The 16,594-nt window shown below is 40.9% G+C and overlaps 1 protein-coding gene across 4 annotated transcripts in view; it reads right to left on the reverse strand.

Moving 5' to 3' along the window:
* Positions 1–16,594, reverse strand: part of CELF2 (CUGBP Elav-like family member 2) — a 694,215-nt gene that overhangs the window by 324,803 nt on the left and 352,818 nt on the right. The window lies entirely within an intron of this gene.

Genomic DNA, 16,594 nt, shown 5'->3' on the forward strand with positions numbered 1-16,594 from the left:
GTTTCCAATGGGGTCAAAATGAAGTGTACTTTCACATCTGGGCTCATTCATGCCATTGCTGGAGAAACCTCTATACCTCATCTCTATCTCGTGTATTTAAGGTCTAAACCAGATATGTAGATATGTGGGCTCCCCCCTGCTAAAACACCAAGAGACTGATGCTCATTCACTCTGTGGCCTCTTTACTCCACTCTGGCAGTGTAAATAGATCTTAAAGTGGGCACCAATTCCATGAGGTCCCCTTTATGCTACCAGAGTGGTGCGAAGAGCAATCGGGGTAAATGAGAATCAGGCCTCAAATGCAGAATTATTTGAAGGGCCGGAGTGTATGCCTTGCACACTAAGCTACAGACAGACTTGAATCTCAAACTGTCCCAAAATTCAGGTGTGTCTTGATTTAGGATTTTTCCTGGGAGTCCCCCTTTTTATACCACACATCAGTATCTTATATGGACTACTCACTAGTGTATCCCTGTTTGGAGCTGAACATAATTTCACAGCTGGAGGATTCCCTTACTGAATGTTGGTGTTACTGGTTGGGTTTGGTCTCATTGGTGGGTGGGAGAGGGGATTGGGGGGCTCTGGGGAAGCAGTCACCAACCCAGAAAATATGATGGTGGGTTCTCACCTTCAGTGAAAGGAAAACATGATACTATGGCGGGCAAAGGTTTGTCCTTAGATTTGTACGTAGGGCTAGTCTACAGGGGAAGTTACTGCACAGCAAGCTGGGGTGCTGTAGATTCATCCCCGGCTTGTCAGGCAGTAACCTGCTGTGAAGAAAAGCCCTTACACATTGTAAACTCGTTGTGGCAGTGACTGTCTTTTTTGTTCTGTGTTTGCACAAAGAGGTCCTGTCTATGACTGAGGCTTGTAGGTACTACTGCAAAACAAATAGTGCATTTTCATTGTTAAAAGTACATACTCCAAAGTGCACTAAAAGGCATTGCATTTAGCTTTTACTGAAAATCCATGCAGCAGTCATGAGAATTGGCTGGGACAAAGCTGTGCTACCATGACAAGTCCTGCAACTCAAACCCCAAATACTAAATCCTAAAACCCTAGCTCCAGTACTGCCATTTCAGGCTTTGGTGACTGGTGCTTTAGATTCACTGGCACCCTAGATGCTCTCTCTCCCTCCCTGAACATGAAGTTCTGAGTTCTGTACTGGTGCACAAATGCTTTCCATCTCCAAATCACTTTTGCCTGCTGTAACCTGCCATGGCAATTGGGTTGGTCCACCCCAGTTTCAGATTCATAAGATTGATGTTTGGAGGACTACAAGCTCCGGGGTATGTGAGAGAATGCACAGCTGAATGCGGAGTGTCAGGCACCGGCTAATAAACTGCTACAACTGTCCAAAAACATGGGAGGAATCACCATCTTAAGAAAGTACAATGGTTTCTTTTTAGGACAGATTAAAATGGCTTCTGTAGAGTCCTTTGGGCCTAGTTATGGAATCAACGCAGCTTGCATTGGGTAGCTGACTGAACCTGGTGTTGGGAAATCCTTGATCAGTTTTGCTCCTACACGGAAGGAAAAGTAGCAGTTATGGGAAATGAAGTCTAAGGATTTTGAACTCATCCACAGTGTAAAGAAAGCAAAGCAAAAACCACTAAGTGGTAAAACTAAAAGACAAAAACAACCCATTTTTCTATCATACAAAATGAAATGACTGACTTAGCAACATCTGCAGTGAGATCACAGCTGCTGAGGATAAGTGGGAATGTGTGATGCCTATTACCTTTCCACTGCAGGACGTACTAAACAGGAGTGCCTTTAAAATAATATAGCATTAAGGGAAGATTAAACCACATGCACTGGGCTATCTGATTTCTGTCAGGATGAAATCCCAGGTATAGAATTTAAGGTAAATACAGCAGTTAGCATCAGATCACAAATATGTAACTTCTACATATATACTGTAGATTCTTATATACAAACATATGCAGTGGTAGCCATTAAAAGCTTTACAATTTCTTTAGCTAGTATTTAATGCACCTACAGGACTCCTAGAAATTATGTAAGCATTTCCCATACTAATTATACTGTCCTGCATAAACTGAATGCTGTGGCAATGTTAATTACTTGCAAAGGCTTCATGGCGACCAGCATAAAGTCAGTGGAGCAAGAACGATTTATACCAGCTGAGGGACTGGCCTATATTCTGTAACTTCCCCTTGGATTACTTTTAATCATTCAGATTGCTCAAGAAAACAACAGAATTATCATATATCCAAAACAAACTGTGCTACTGCCCTATAAAGGGGCAATAGCATGTGATGGGCACCAGTCTACATCTGATCACATACAGAGGAAAGATGGTCCAGTGGTTAGAACATCAGCCTAGGATTTAGGACATCAGGATTCAAGTCCCAGTTCCACCACAAATTGCCCTTGTGATCTTGAGCAAGTCACTTAGCTTCTCTGTGCCTCAGTTTCCCACATGTAACATGAGGATAATAGCAGCACTGCCCTATCTCAACAGGGTGTATTAAGGTAGGGCATTAAAGATTGTAAAGTCCTCAGCGACTACAACAATGGACTAATCCGTATCAGTGCCTAAGATAGAGAGAACATTATCTAACACCTTCCCACAAGAGGAACCTACAACTCCAACCAAGGCCAGATTGTGCGCTGTCATTTACTCCTGTGCAAAATGAACGCAATGATATTGTAAAGAGCTACAGTTCTGATGCGATAACATTTTACACCCACTTTGCACTAGTTGAAGTGACTATGCAAGGTTTCAGGCAGCAGATAATCAACATCCCACTTAAAAGAGTAACATGGCTGTCCTTTCTGGCATCTCTCTTGGGAGAGGAGCTGGATGGTTCACCTGGGTTCTATCACCATCAAGAGCAGCCAGCTGCTTCCTCCAAAGTCTCCCATTAACGAGAGACACTCCGACGGCCTGAAGTCTTTATGTCAATAGGAACTTCAGAGTAGAGCTGGCTGAACATTTTTGGTATAAAAAAAATAAAGATTTGGGATGACTAAAACATTTCAGAAATTTTGCCAAATTGTTTTGGTTGTAAAAAAGCATTTCAGTTTGGGGGGGGGGGAGGTGTTGTTATTTTTTCAATTCAAAATCTAAATGAAATGTTTCATTTGATGCAAAAACAACAAAACAAAAAACGTTCTCTCTCCAGCATTTTGGTTTGCCAAAATCTCTTCGGAAAATTTTGTGTTTTCACCTGAAGCTATTTTTCCCCCTAATTTTTTGGGACTGCCATAAAACTGAAAAACCTGCTATTTGCACCACTGTACTTCAGAGCAGAGGGACTGATTCTGCTAGCACTGAACTCAGTGGGATTTTTTGGTACCTTCTCACTGGGAGAGGAACCACAATGTTTTCTTTATGTGCCATTATTTAAAAAAAATTGCAAATCATAAACAATGGGAGGCAACATGGCCCAGTAAATAGGACAATGAGCTGGAAGTCATGAGACCTGCACTCTATTCCTGGCTCTGCAACTGACCTGTGTGTGACCTTGGGCAAATCAATTTGCCTCTCAATGCCTCAATTTGCCTCTCAATGCCTCAGTTTCCCCCCTCATATTTTGTTTATACAGTTCATTTTGGTTGTAAGCTCCATGGTACATGGACTGTCTCTTCCTACAGAACCCAGCAGAATGGGGCCCTGATCTCAGAAGTGGGTATTCACCCACGAAAGCTCCAATACGTCTGTTAGTCTATAAGGTGCCACAGGACTCTGACGCTTTTACAGACCCAGACTAACACGGCTACCCCTCTGATACTTGAGAAAAATGTACTGGTGCATTGTGCAAACTATACATGCCTGCAGTTGCTAGGGTTGCCATCTTTGTGCTAAGATGAAACACCCCAGCTGAAGAAGGCATATTTTCAAACTCCTGTGGTAAAAATGAAGCAAAGGGAGAGAGGACCATGATCCTCTAGTGTAAAAACACAGGATAGAGGAATGGAACTTCCCAGCGTCAGATTTGGCATTAACTTTTCAGGGCCTTGGGCAAGAGTTTTAGCTTCTCTGTCTACTTTTCCGATCTAAAAAATGGAAGTGACAATATTTAATGACCTGCAAAATGCAGGTCAGGCTGAGTGATGAAGAGATTTTTGCTAGCATTACTGTATGTGTATGAGCTTCACATGGGGTGTGGTGAAGATTAAATAACGTACAAAAAGCACTTGGGAGATGTAAAGTGCTGTGTAAATGATAAGAATAATTATTAAGGCAGTAAGAGAAGATGATTTGTTTTAAGTTTCCTACCACAGCTGGTGCCAATGGTCCTGCTGCAGCTCTTCCTCTCTGTTTGTGAGAAGAAGCATTCTCCCATTCGACAGAGCTGACGCAGTGCATCTCAGCAGCTGGAGGACAGAGGCTCCAGAAGGAACTACAAAAAGGTTTTTTAAATCATGTGCTTCAGTACTCCTTTTGCACCAGTTTAAAAAAATAAGGTGAAGTCATGGCAAATCACCATTTTGAACATGATAAATCAGCACATTTTAAAGAAAATTCTTGACTTGACAGATAACTGGCTATGTTGTGATTTCAGACATGCCCCCCTCTGCAAAGTAAACAATTTATTTGGAAGGGTCTACATATCATAATAGCATCCAACCAGCAGCTAAAAAAATGTAGAAGAAAGCAGATCAAAGGCACAGAGAGAAATAGCTAGGACAAACAGAGATACATCTGAGAGATGACAACTTCCAGTTACAGTCTGTGACTTAAAATAGAAAATAAACTAAACTGTCTTTGATATAAATAGAACACTGCACATCCTAAACTAGGGTATCTTTATTTTTAAACTGGTTGCAGCTCCTATGTCGCCACCTCTGGCTCTGCCCTGTATGATATCGTAAACCATATGACATCACATGATCAGTGTATTTACATATGTATCTATTTACATTCAGGTAAATACTGTATACTTGCTTGAATGGATGGCATACATGTGGGCAATAACATGTATGAGAGTTTTATGATTTCTCATCAATTTAGATTAAAATTAGAAATAAAACAATAATACATTTTACTCTTCTATTGTTCCTGTAATCCAGAATGATCATTCTCTCTCTCTTACTATGCTAGTGCCTAAGGACCAACTAAGAATGAAGCCCCATTGCACTAGGTGCTGTGCAAAGTAGTAGACAGTCCCTGCCCTGAAGAGCTTACAGTACGAATAGGCGAGGGTGAGGGAAGGGATATAATGCACAAGCAGAGTGAACAATGTGATAGAAGCAAATGACATGTTAGCTCCAGAAATCTACATACAAATGAAAAAAACTGAAGGCAAACTCCTACTGACTTCGGGAAGCTGATGGCTAGCTGAGGACTCTTGAATAAATGACTGCTAGAATTCTAGGATATAAGACTTTGAAGGAGGAAGATGAAAATTTTCAGACATATATTACATACTATACATGCACTGAAAGACTAAAAGAAAAGGAAAATGATCTATTTCTATACACAGTTACCATAAAACAAAACTGATTAAGAACTACAAGAAAAACTGTAAAAATTTCATAATCAAGCAACTATAAACACTTGTTTCAGTAGCTTTCATCTTTGACTAATTAATTGCACTACATGCTACAAAATAATCATCACTCACTTTTGCGATTCTTTAAATGCTGTACATTTTTTTAAAGCATTAGGATTGATTAAATAAAAAAATTGCCTGTTATATAAACCTTCAGTTTGATTTCAAGTGCCTCTCTCCTGCTATCATATAGTTAATATTTTTGCCCAAACCTAAATTTGGCTAGCATTTTCAAAAGTGGCTAATGATTTTGAACGCCTCCATATTTTTTGGTGCTCAACTTGAGTCATATTAAAGGGACTGGATTTTCAGCTATTAGATGCTCAGCATGTTTTGAAAATATCATGCCCCTTTGAAGGTGTCTAAAGTCGGGCACCCAAAAAACGGAGACATTTGAAATCACTAATCACTGTTGAAACTCTTGGCCAAATTTAGGTTTTGTTGTGCTAAATGTTCCTTGATCTATCAGAGCACAGGTTTTTAAAAATTGCAAAGATCGCAATGTCAAAAGTGCTACTATGAGCTCTGACATATCATTCAAAAACAAATGACAGGTTTAAACTATATATATATAAAAAACAAACTAGGAAAAATATTGCTTAAGACATGAAGGGGCCAAGCTCTTGAGCATGTGTAAATCGGTGTTGTTCCATTGATATCAACGGAGTTAAGTCCAAATACACCAGCCGAAGATTTGGCCCCAAATCATAAACAAACCGTGATCTTGATTCTGCGTGTACTCATCTCCAACTGGTGTTACCTGATGCCAAGGGCCATGAGCACTGTCCAACACTTACAGACTTTATCCTGCCCCAAGGATATGTCCCCTTGTGATGCTACAGCTGTGGAGACTTTGGTGGGCCTTGCAAATTATGTGGCCACTCATTCTAGGAACTGGCCATGTAGTTTTGCTCAAGATTCTCCCCCTCCCAAGGCTACTGGGCTCATCAGTATGACATAAGGAAATAAGCTTAGCATGTCCCCAAAGGTCTTGAGGAGAGGAACAGGTTGGTTTGTTCTCTGGCAAGGAGGACACGTGCTTCAGGCTGCCAGGGCCAACTCCTCTGAAATGTAGTTCAGTCAGGGACATGAAGAAATGCCATGCAACCTCCCCAAGAATTCTGCCAGCTCACCCAAGGACCGTAGAATATTCCTTTCTCTCTCCCCAATTTCCATATGGCACATACACTCCCTGTGGGCAGGTACCATTCTGAGAAGCTCCAGAAAAGGACCTAGATCTATAGACAGGGTGTTGCTCCGTAGTAAAAATCCATGATGTCAGCACAGGAAGAAAACTGAATCTAAACAGGGAGTATACAAGAGGAAACTAGTCATTTGCACAAGCTCCTTCCATTCCAAAGGTGTTCAAGACACTGCTGTGGATCTGGAGGAAGGGATGTACTTTCCAGCTGCACACCTAAGCTCTTGTATCATTTGATCCACTGCATAGTCACCATCTGCAGCCTTCTGGGGCCTCCACATTGCAGAAGACAGCATGTATGTTCAGCTGGACAGAGCTCTTAGGTGTTAGCAATGTTACCATCTGCTGCAGGGAAAACACCACCTGCAAGGTCTTAACAAGGAAAAGGCAAGGGTTCAAAAATCTCTTAATTTAATATATAAATACCTTAAGTGATTTCTAACTACACCATACTGATTTGTGCCTTAAACATTTCCTAATCCTGCCCCCACCCGCACTTTTCTATTCTCCTTTAAGAGCCCAATCCTGCAAGCTGCTCAGCATCTTCAATTCCACCTCAGCACCCTGCAGGGACAGCCCCCCCACCCCCACTAAATTGTTATATGTGAAAATCCACACATCAAGTTAACTTCTTGCTGACCTTGTGCTGATTAATGCAAATTAAATTTCATGCTAATTGGCTTGAGTGGCTCGCATGAAGACCAGAAATGCTTATTTTTTGCTGGTGGTGTTGAAATATACTCCTGCTATTTGTTCAATAGTTTTATGGAAATCATTATTAGTTTTATAGCATCCTCATAAAGGCAAACCTGCATAGAACGTCTTATAGAAACAACAAGGAAAAATAAGCATTCCAAAGTGGCATTTTCCACTTCTGATCCAATGTTGCAGAAACCCCACTTCTACCTCATGGGGGGAATTTTATGGCTCATTTAGAGCCCAAGTTCCCAGATGCATTTTATAAAACCTTGAGCCAGTTTTGTTCTGGCCTTCACTCCTTAACATCCTTGTTCTTGTCAGGGAAGCACGGAGACACCTGATTTCTGACATCTGACTTGATAACGGGGGGGGGGATGGTAAACAGGGCTGGGTATTTTAGATCCTACAATGCTCTTTACAACCAGAAGATAAAATGAGCAATTACTTCATCTAGTGATGCCAGGCAGAGGACTCTTACAAGGGGCTGAGTATCAATTTCCAGGATAGAAATGTTACTGTCGCATTGTAAGTGTCAGTAGGTCCAAATCTCAGATATGAGTCTTGACACTATAATGGTTCACTGTGGTTTTGTCTGGCAGTTGGCTTAGTATCAAATGGACCAGCAGGTATTGCTTAGCCTTACGGGAGCATCTGCAGTGTCTTGACATTTGAAGTATGAATGCATTTTTGAATTCATGTTCAGCATCAGGGAAAAGATTTGACTCGAATCATGAAGAAGCTAAAATCATTTCAATGCCCAAGGAACAGTTTCTTCTTCTCTCTGCATTGAAGTAGCACATTTCATCTGAAGATCTCCAAGAGTTTTAAAAAATTAAGTAATTAAGCGTTGCAACATGCCCCTCTGGGCTGGTAAATATGATTCTCTCCATTTTACAGAAAGAGAAGTTGTGGCATAGAAAAGTAATATGAGTTGTTCAAGGTCTCTCTCTCTCTCTCTCACACACACAGTCAGAATAATCTCTCTGAAATATTCATCTCATTCAGATAACGTTCTGCCACTAATCTGTACTTGGTCACTCCCCATTGTCACATCCATCCTAATCATTCCAAAAGAACAGAAATACTGATACAAACACCATGATATAACATATATGGTTTACTTACTGAGGTCACCCGTCACCTCCCAGTGCCCCAACTCCATGGTATTCCCTTGTATATCAGACACACTTGCTTTTAACACTTGTGTACTGCCAAGAATTCTACTCAACTTAAACAAAATGTTAGTAACTAAATTTAAAAGAAACCTAAGCCAATGTAACACCATAGCTCAAATATTTGTTACTCTAAATGACCTGCTGCCTAAAGAAGACTTTCCTCGTGTTGTATCCCTCTCGCAACCATTCCTCCATTATGAGTTGGTGTCTATCCCCCTTACATCACTGTAATGTCTATTTCAATGAGATTCTAAATACCTAGAGGGTAGGGACCTCATCTTAATTTTGATTTCTACAGAATCAAGTATACTAATAGCATTGCTACAAACCATAAACAAGAAAGCTGCAAGAGTCTGAACTCCCAATCCAGTCGAATCACAGGGCATCAATCCCTCCTGCTTTAAATGGGGATTCTACACCAATATGTAGGCGGGTTAAGAACCTGTGCCTGAAAACACTGATTTTTCAGGTTAGACACATAAGTGCACCCGTTGACATGTGAGAAAGGAATGACCTTAAGGGCCCGCTCTGTGGCATAATAGCTGAATACCTTCCCCCTCCCTACCCTCCCTGCAGCTTCTCTCAAACAGAGATTCTTCTGTCACATTCTGTTAAATGCTGTGTGATGATTCTGTCATTAGGATTACTCTGTAGGACAGACAGCTTGGAGACTGCCAAATTCATTAAAGATCTTCAGTTGGACTTCATGGGGCCTTTCACGTACCCTGAGCAAACAAACACCCTTTGTGCTCGAGAACAAAGGGAGTTTTGGCCCTTTTGTTTGATGTCAATCACAATCTGAGATTAATGATGCTGTTTCATATACGCCAAAGTTACACACACACCCCCCACCAACGCCAGACTCGCCGTGTTCACAGTACACTTCAAAAAGGCATAGAGTGAAAAACAATGTTAATACCAATCAGCCTCAGAAAAGAAAGCAGTTCTTTGCATGTGAGTGCATTTTACTCATATGACTGAAGAGACCACCACTGCAGAGGGAACATATGCTGGGACAGTATTTTCTTAGTTACTGCTTTACCTCATCAGGGCAGGTTAGGCGGAGTGGCTATGTATCCACTAAATGCCTGTTCATGAATTGGAGCATTGCAGGCATTGCCCCATTCAGAATCAAAGGGAAAATAAATACAGCTTCATCCCAACTGAATGTGACATTCGCAGCTGCTATGTAAACAAAGCGTCTCCGTTTTCCTTGGTGAGCCTCTCTGCGGAGGCACTTACTCTAACACGGCAGCAGACACAATCCTGCATTCCCCACACCCTCCCAGCTCCTACGGGGGAGCTTCAGGGAGCATAGGATTAAGTTCCCAGAGTCTGTGGTGCAAATTCTGGAAGGGGGCTCCAAAGCTGTAGCAAGATGACTGCATGGAAGATGGACACTGCAATCAACAGCTCAGAAACAGCAGAGTGCTCTTAATTAATGAGTGCACAGTAAGCTAAGCAAGGCTTATTCTGTGCTGCCTGAAGTTTTGACCAGGAGTGGTCAATGGATGGCTGACCCTGTATGAATAAAATACCCCCCCTAGATTTTTCACATACCAGGGACCATAAGAATAAGGAGAGAAGGAAAGGTGTCATAGCACAGCTCAGTACGTGATGATGGAATGAGTGCATCATGGCAGCACTCTGGAAAGGAAAGGTTAGTGTCTGGGCTGTGAGTCTGATTTTCACAAAGTGAGTTGTGTTTTCCTCTGTAAGCCAGTTATGTGCAAATACCACAAGCCATAACCTGTCTTTGACAGACTGCTTGAATTACAATTGTGTTATTTAGTCTTTTATTCCAACACCTATTGTAAATCTTTTGGTAGCACAAGAGTTTTACATTTCTCATTTAACATAATAGACTTTAATAAATGACATGGTTCCTCTTGATAATTTGCAAATCTTTTCTGCATATTGAATATTACGCTAGGTGACTGTTAGAGTTTCCACAGGGTATCAAAGGAAAACGAAGTCCCTTCATTCAAAGAAACGCTACAACACATCACATTCATTTGGAAGACTACTGCACCACATGGCAGAGCATGTCACACTTATAGCAAGACAGATAAACACCAGAGGGGCACCATGGAGAAGTCTGTGAAATTTAGTAGCAACCTGAATCTCACTCAACCCAAGGTTAATTTACACACATATGCATTTATTTTTCATTCACATCCCTGTCTGTTCCAGTCAGAACAGAAGTGCTGAAATACTTTGGAAAATGCTGCTCTCATGGTATTTCAGGCCCAACTAGAACTCAGAAAGCTCCTACAAAACTCCTCGTTTCATGAGATAGTCTCTGCAATTTTGCAGACCCAAGAGATTTGGATAAGCTTCAGATAAGGTACTCAGATACCACAGCCATGGACACAGTGTAAGAACCTGAACAGATAAAGCACCTGAACTTTTGGGTTCTTTTGGGTGTTGCCAGAATAATAAGTAAACAAATAATCTGATGCAAACCTCCTAACCTTTCGATGTTTGACCATCATCTCTACAGAGGGTACTGCTCATCCAGTCATTCATTCATTCAGAAGCACTATTTGCTACACACACTTTGTAGTCCCAACAGCAAAATAATCTCATAACGTTGCACACTGAGGTAGATGTGATTTATGCCTTATTACAGGTTGGAGAAAGAACACACTTTCCTGATCTCCTTTAGGATATAAATTATAAAGCAAGTCTCACCAGGTGATGTGTGCTGCCATGGCTTGGTATCTTACTACTTATATTTAATGCACAATAGTATTGTCATTAAAATTAGGATGCATTAAATAATGAAACAACTGTGAAAACATTTCCCAGAGAACACAAGCAATAAGAAGTGGAAAGGAGCAAGAATAGTGGGCAAGAATCATAGAATATCAGGGTTGGAAGGGACCTCAGGAGGTCATCTAGTCCAACCCCCTGCTCAAAGCAGGACCAATCCCCAATTAAATCATCCCAGCCAGGGCTTTGTCAAGCCTGACCTTAAAAACTTCTAAGGAAGGAGATTCTACCACCTCCCTAGGTAACGCATTCCAGTGTTTCACCACCCTCCTAGTGAAAAAGTTTTTCCTAATATCCAACCTAAACCTCCCCTACTGCAACTTGAGATCATTACTCCTTGTCCTGTCCTCTTCTACCACTGAGAATAGTCTAGAACCATCCTCTCTGGAACCACCTCTCAGGTAGTTGAAAGCAGCTATCAAATCCCCCCTCATTCTTCTCTTCCGCAGACTAAACAATCCCAGTTCCCTCAGCCTGTCCTCATAAGTCATGTGTTCCAGACCCCTAATCATTTTTGTTGCCCTTCGCTGGACTCTCTCCAGTTTATCCACATCCTTCTTGTAGTGTGGGGCCCAAAACTGGACACAGTACTCCAGATGAGGCCTCACCAATGTCGAATAGAGGGGAACGATCACGTCCCTCGATCTGCTCGCTATGCCCCTACCTATACATCCCAAAATGCCATTGGCCTTCTTGGCAACAAGGGCACACTGCTGACTCACAACCAGCTTCTCGTCCACTGTCACCCCTAGGTCCTTTTCTGCAGAACTGCTGCCTAGCCATTCGGTCCCTAGTCTGTAGTGGTGCATTGGGTTCTTCCGTCCTAAGTGCAGGACCCTGCACTTATCCTTATTGAACCTCATCAGATTTCTTTTGGCCCAATCCTCCAATTTGTCTAGGTCCCTCTGTATCCTATCCCTGCCCTCCAGCGTATCTACCACTCCTCCTAGTTTAGTATCATCCGCAAATTTGCTGAGAGTGCAATCCACACCATCCTCCAGATCATTTATGAAGATATTGAACAAAACCGGCCCCAGGACCGACCCCTGGGGTAGTCCACTTGACACCGGCTTCCAATTAGACATGGAGCCATTGATCACTACCCGTTGAGCCTGACAATCTAGCCAACTTTCTACCCACCTTATAGTGCATTCATCCAGCCCATACTTCTTTAACTTGCTGACAAGAATACTGTGGGAGACCATGTCAAAAGCTTTGCTAAAGTCAAGAAACAATACATCCACTGCTTTCCCTTCATCCACAGAACCAGTAGAGATCCGCTTCCACAGTTAAGAGCATCTTAGTAAGAGTGTGCAAGCACCTGACATTGTTTACCATGGTGCTTCCATTTCACAGGGGCTCTCTGATTTGTACACTTCGCATACTTTAATACTGTACTATATCATACCTAGCTGGATGTTCACTGGTATAATCTAAGGCAAAGGTTTTTGAATGGTGGTCTATGGACCACTAGTGGTCTGCAGAGAACTTGCTGCTGGTTCATGGGAAATGGCTCCTCCTTATTTTCAATTCCTAAACTGCACTAAAACAATCAAGTGAAGAGATATTAAATTACTGCAGTTGCTACAAGGATTTTAGAATTAGAACTGGAAGAGCTCTTGTGAATGAGTGGGGAGATGATTCGGGGACAACCTTTGTATTCAAATAGAGTTTACACTATGAAAAAATTAGAGAACCTCTGATCTAAATAACCTGCTGCAACTATACAACCGGCCTTGTTGGTAGCTGGAAACTCATGACGTTTGCATCTTCTTTTCTTCTACTTTTTAGGTTTATTCTTGAAGCAGAAGAAGACTGGCCCAAAGCCCATTGAAGTCAATGGCCACCCCTGCACTGACCAGTGTGCTTTGGATCAGTACGTGAGTGATGATGCTGGTGCTTTAGTAATAGCAGAAACAAGTTTCTTAAAAGAGATGAGATTCACAAAGCTACATATGATCATCATCTAAATTGATCATTGCTATGTACTGTACATCTGCCTGGGGGTTAGTGCCCCACTCACTTATGATAGCATGATACTCTGTCACAGCAGATGAATCAAAATTGGCATCCAAGAATCAAAATTGTTCATCTTTAAACACCGAAGTTTGGATTCCCACTCAAGAGTGACCAGTAGACCACCACTGGGGCATATGTGCTTATCATTTAATGAAGCTCTCGGTTGGATTAACTGTCAGAACTAAAAAGTAAAGCTTACCAATGTTAAAATACAACTGAACTCCAGTCAGAGATGTGATTACAGCTCGGGTAGGCACCTGGGCTAGCTTTAATCTAGCTAGCATGGCTAAAAATAGCAGCCAAGACATAGTGGCACAGACTTCAACATGGGATGTAAAAACCTGCCCTAGGCCTTTGGTTACAAACTGACATTGCTAGCCTGTACTGAAGCATCCTTGTACCCAAGCTGCAGTCACACCTCCAGCTGCAGCGTAAACATACCTGTAAGTCACTTTGTCTGAGGCAGAGTGCTGGGAAATGGTTAAACAATAGGCATTATTAATGAAAGCTCAGTTGTCTGCCTCTTTGTCAAACAGGCCAAAAACACTCCACAGATCTTCCCAGAGCCTTAGTTTTATTTATATAGTATGAACCATTTGGCAAAGCCATGTTCAAAGAGCTTTTGCCTTCAGACAGGGTTTCATATTGCATTTATAAGAACAGAGCATGATTTCATATTCTTCCCAGCACAGTTCAACTTCACTCCATTTAAAAGTTCTTTGAAGCCCTTGACCTCTGCTATTCTGAAACATAATGCCAGGAAAACCTATTTTTGACTCTGATTATGATATTCCGCTGCTCCCAGAAAATTCTCTATGCAGCATGAGTAGATCAAATTATTTTCATTACATCTTTTGGTCGCAAAGAATAGTGACACATAATTAGAGAGCTAAATAGCAACAGTTTCCTTCTGGTAAATTTGCCATAGCTAATTTTGATAATAAGACCCATAATTGTTTTATGCTCATTCAATATGCTAAGTTTACCTAATACAAAACCCCACCAGAATCTTTACATGAATTTTTGTTTTGTTTCTAGAGGAATCAATGTCATTATTAATCAGATGAGGAATGCAGAATCAGAGGACGATAAATCTCCTTTGGTCTTATTTGACTTTCATATTTATGGTTTGGATAAGGTTATTATTAAGGAATTTTCAAGCTGTGATTGAGAGAGGGAAAGAAATGGGCTGGGAAGCACTGCACTCAAAAATACCATGTTATTGTTGATTTCTGCAGAATTTATGTAAATTCTTTAGGTTCTGCAGATTTAAATATGCTAAATAGAAGCCTATCCCCCAATCTCCAGACTACTGACCTCTAATCTCTAGATCATCAAACTAACATTTTTGAGAACAAGGTTAAAATAAAAAATATGGGGCACAGAGCTAATGGGATTTTATATGTTTGGCACTGGGTTTTTTTTGTTTTTTTTTTTGCTTCTGAAACATCAGAGTAATATTCACGCAGACTATAGTTGTCTGTTGTATATCTAGCTGCCCTGGAAAATACAGTAGCTATTTGAGCTACAATTTTACAACTCAATATATGGTAATGGGTGAAATGTCCTAGATAAATAAAAGTGTCCAATTTTTACAAAGTCAGTGTTGCCCACATTGCTTCTTACATTCTTTGACGGGATAAGGTCAATGCCCATTGGCTACATAAGAATTCCATCAGTGTGGCTATTGTCATAGTAACGTTTAAACTAAGCTTTGCAAGCAGGCATTCATTGGTCACTATGCAGAGCGAGAAAGCACTCTGAATTTTAACTCTTTATGTTACCTTTTTATATAAGGCTTGCCAAATAGTGGTTTAAATTTCAGACTACCACATTTTACTATGGTCTTTTCGGAGAAAGTGTACAGTATGCTACTCTGAAATCCAGTTAAAAGATGGCATTGTTTACCCCTATTCAGAATGCCATATAATAAAATAGACGAACTCAGAAATCTCAGTACCACATAACCTTGAACTTTTAGGGTTCTTGAAATCCAGATTCAATCTTTTCAGTTGATATCTCTCACTCTTCCCCACTGCACCTACATATATATGATCTTTCAAACATATGCACAATTTCTTATCAGAATTATACATTGTCAAAAGCTCAAAAAAATAAATGTTTTGAACGGTTTTCCGTTATATGTATACATATTTTTTACTGACATAATGTATATAATATGAACAATTAAAACAAGAATAGCTTTAATGCAGGTCTTACAAAGATCTCTTTTGTCTTTTCTTGTGCCTTTTAAAAGACAAACCTATCAGGAGAAAATGTTATGATAATGTATTACCATGCTGAGTTAATTGTCAATTGCAAGTTACTTAAGTGTACTTTAATGATATGTATAAAGCCTTATTTTTAACTCTAATAGCTATTAATGCAAGGGAGAGAAAATGAAACCAATTTTCCCCAAGTTAAAGTGGAGCTCTATTATGAATAAATGTACAAAATTTCTAAATATAACACAATCTTTAGGTTTTGCAGATAATGGGAGCCCACACTTCAATATTTTATTGTAGCTTCAGACTACCTTTCAGGTAACACTTTTGTAATGTCATATGGTTTATAGTACATGATCTAGGGCGACATTAGACTGTACTTTTAAACATAGTCTTCGTGAAAATTTTTTCAAATGGTAAGAATTCATTCCCAAGGACCATAATGAATGAACTGCAGATGAAGGCCCAGTGGTATGGGAAGTCTGGGGAGCCAAACTGAAGACCTCAAAGACCACTTCATTACTTCACAGACTGTTCTCAAGGACTGTGGAACTAGTGGAGTTGACTTCATATAGAGTTTAGGAGAGCCACAACCAAAGTGCCACTCATCTATCATTCTGCACCTCTACAGTCAAGCCCTGGGGTACGTCTCTCATCTTTGGGTAAAACCGTTTCAATGAAGGTGTGCAGACACCTCATGAATCCACTTCCATGTACCCCAGTGCTCACATAATTGCTCTTCTGCATGACTCAACACTCTGTGTCCTCTTTCCTCCGGAGGTGAGTGGTCTTTGCTAGGTCCACAAGACTCCAAGGGATGTTGCACTTGTAAGAGTTCAAAGACTTTCTGAAGCACGGCTAGGGGAAGAGTAAAATCCCACACCCAAGATGGCATTCTACCTAGGAAACTTCATGGGTTTCGACAAATAATTTCCCAGGTATCTTCAACTATCCTGCAGACTCTTCTAGGAGGGAACA

The sequence above is a fragment of the Natator depressus genome, chromosome 1 (assembly GCF_965152275.1).
Source record: "Natator depressus isolate rNatDep1 chromosome 1, rNatDep2.hap1, whole genome shotgun sequence".
In the NCBI taxonomy this organism is placed as follows: Eukaryota; Metazoa; Chordata; order Testudines; family Cheloniidae; genus Natator; species Natator depressus.